The following is a 3,706-nucleotide window of genomic DNA, read 5'->3' on the forward strand; positions in this document are numbered from 1 at the left end:
CCCAATGGGCTGCGCTTGTTTATTTGTGTGTTAACAATACCCATGATTACAAGGAACTGCATCCTGTGCAAATCTTCCCCACCTCTGAAATAAACAGCCCTCTCAAATATTTAAACTAAAGCAGCTGTTTAATAGTTTGTGAACAGTAACCGGTATTTGCCTATTGACCCTTTGGACCCTGAGTCACTTTAGGCAAATTTTTCCACTAACAGCTGTTTTTGGAGGTGATGGTGTCTGTAAAATAATGTTTGGCATAGAGAAAGTCTGTCTGTTTATTTTAACCCAGTAAGGCCTGCTTAGTTATTTTTTTTTATGCTGTAGGAACAAGAACTTGTTGAAATTAAAGGGCAACAAATATAAAATGGACGAAAGGGAATATATTTTTATCTACTACAAAATTAACCTATGGACTCCACTGCCACAAAATACAGATGATGGAAAGAATTAGTAGAATTTAGTAAAGCATCACACAACTACATATATAACAATTACATGAGGCAGGGCACACATGTTTATAAGGGATAAATCATCATACTTCATTAATGACATGAGACAAATAGTGATTGACAGGGGTTAAAAAGAAGTTTCTTCCAAGAGCAGGGTTTTTTCCTCCCCATTAGTGTTTCTTTGAGCTTTTTCTATAGTACCTGGTATTAGTCCAATCCAGTTAGTCTCATCCAACTTGCAATATCTCTGTTCCTAAAAGCATCTCAATACCATTTTGATCAAAGAACTTCTCTATGTAAAGTGAAGAAGTAGGAGATTTTTGTAATAGTGTGGCTGGAACTCTCCATTACAGCAAGAAGTATTAGACTGTGTGCCAATACTGAAAGTGCAACTCCGTCCCAGGTCATGCTCACATGTAGTTAAGTGATGCTTTTCGTACTGGAACAAGAACATTTGTCAGAATGAAAAGCCATTGATCTGACCAGAGCTGCATTCTTCCACGGCTGCCTCATGGCGTGTTCCAGACCCGCATTCTCCCATTGTTACCAGTAAAGGTTATTCATTCGGCACTGTGCTTGGGATGGGAATGACAAACTGGGCCATGTACAACTCCTGTATTGTACAGGAGGCCAAACAGAGTCTGTGACAGGTTGATCCGAACAAATTACTTTGCTGCCGGGTTTCCATTCTGAGATGGGCAAACCTGAACAATCAAATACTTCACAGAAGCAATTTGGGGAGGTGAGAACCTCATGGCTGGGCTTTGATCCCTAGCAGGAAAGGTACAGCTATAGAGAAGACATTCTCATGGCAGACTGTTGTAGAAAACTAGCCAGCTGTTGCTATTTAAAGTTATTCTGTATCAGATCAGCTGCTCCTTGTCCAAGGTTGTTTTCTGAAAAGCTCAGTCACCTGGGTTGTTTCTTATGAATATTGGATCATATATGCTTCTGCTCTGGAGCAGTGTTAAGTCAGGTGGGAGTCCATACCCATCACTGTGGATACTCTGCTGTAAAACTAGGATAAGGGGGAGGAGAATGGTGTTCATTGTGTTTAATTCATCAGCTTTTCAGAAAACTATTACTTTTAATAGAAGAACAGCTTGAAACTCTTTGGGTCAAGCTCTGGGGGAGGCGCGGCAAGAGAGGCCAGACTGTAGGTGTATACTACAGGTTGCCTAACCAAGGGGAGGAACGTTATCTAGCGCTGGCCCACGAACTAACAGAGGCCACATGTGTGTGGGACACAGTTGTCTGGGTAGTTGAAGTCACCCATGACATCTCCTGCGAGGAGTGCTTGGCCAGCTCTGATCGATCACGATCCTTCCTGACCAGCACCGAAGAGCTTTTTTTCCACTTGGGGTGCACAGGTCAACTAGAAGCAATGCAGTTCTTGACCTGGTCCTGCCCAAAGGGGATGACCTGGTGACCAACTTAAACATAGAGGTCAGCCTAGGTGATAGTGACCATGAAATCATCACGTTCATGGTCCTTCGCAAGGCTGGCAAAACAGATACCAAGCTCGAAGTCTTAGACTTCAAAAACACAAATTTTAATAAGCTCAGAGAATGCCCTGAGAGACCAAGGACCACAGGTAAAGGGAGCGTGAGAAGAATGGTTGTTTCTTAAGGATACAGTCCTTAAGGCTCAGAGAAAATCCATACCCTTACAGAGAAAAAATAGCAGAAGGGGCAAAAACCCCTCTTGGCTAAGCAGGGAAGTTGCAGCCCTCCTACAGAAAAAGAAGGAGGAGTACAAACAATGGAAGCTTGGCACAGCCTCTAAGGAAGACTACTTGACCATGGCCCGCACTTGTAAAAACCAGATTAGGCAAGCTAAGGCAGAAACTGAACTAAAACTAGCTACAAGAATCAAGGACAACAAGAAGTCCTTCTTTAGCTACGTAGGAGTAAAAGGAAAACTAATGGGAGTATGGGGCCGTAGTTCAATGCCTCAGGATACCTGGTCACAACCACTCAGGAAAAAATGGAACTCCTAAATGACTACTTTGCCTTGGTCTTTCACAAGACCAAGGGGAACAGCATGCCAGGTAGGGCGCAGAACGAGCAGGATGGGATTGACGCCATTCCCACCATTGCCATAGAACTGGTGTATTATCAATTAAATAAATGAGATGTATATAAATCAGCAGGACCAGATGAACTCCACCCAAGAGTGCTGCAAGAGTTGACTGAAGTAATTGCAGAGCCCCTGGCAAAGGTCTTTCAAAAATCATGGGCCTCTGGAGAAATCCTAGAGGACTGGAAGAGGGCCAATGTTGTGCCCATCTTCAAGAAGGGGAAGTGCAAAGACCCGGGAAACTACAGGCCAATTAGCTTAACTTCTATTCCAGGGAAAATCCTAGAAACGTTCATCAAAGAGGCTATGTGTGTCAAACTTGCAGAAGGCATGATACTGAATGACAGCCAGCATGGCTTTGTTGCGGGCAGGGCTTGTCTGATCAACTTCATTTCTTTCTATGATCAGGTGACTCATCACCTGGACGAGATAAAAGCGGTTGACATCATATACCTCGACTTCCAGAAAGCCTTTGACCTGGTATCCCATGGGGTACCAATCAGAAAACTGGAAGATATCAGGCTCAGCTATGGGACCTGATATCAAGTGGGTGCGAAACTGCTTGCGGGGTGGGACGCAGAGAGTCCAAATGAATGGATCGGTGTCGTCCTGGCAAGATGTGGGCAGCGGCGTACCCTAGGGGTCAGTACTTGGCCCAGTGCTATTCAATATCTTCATCAACGACCTGGATGAGGGGGTGAAAAGCCCATTGGCCAAGTTCACGGACAACACCAAGATATGGGGTTGTGGGGACACACCCACAGATGGGCTGCAGATACAAGCAGACCTAGACAGGCTGGCATGCTGGGCAGAATATAACCAGATGAGGTTCAGTGTAGAGAAATGCAACGTGGGACAGGCTGGGCATCACTGATTTAACCAGCACTACAAATGAAAGGGATCTGGGGGTAACCAGCATGAATATGAGCCAGCAATGTGACGCAGTAAGTCTCTAGGGCCAATAAAACTCTGGCATGCATTAATTGATGCATCTCCAGTAAATCCAAAGAAGTGATTCTCCCACTTTACTCAGCATTGGTGTGGCTGCAGCTGGAGTTTTGCGTCCAGTTCTGAGTGTTGCATTTCAACAAGGATGTGCTAAAGCTCAAGATTTTCATAGATTTCATAGACATTAGGGCTGGAAGGGACCTCGGGAGATCATCGAGTCCAGCCCCCTGCCC

This window comes from Crocodylus porosus, unplaced genomic scaffold (genome assembly GCF_001723895.1).
Source record: "Crocodylus porosus isolate Cpor-Errol unplaced genomic scaffold, CroPor_comp1, whole genome shotgun sequence".
NCBI classification, from domain to species: Eukaryota; Metazoa; Chordata; order Crocodylia; family Crocodylidae; genus Crocodylus; species Crocodylus porosus.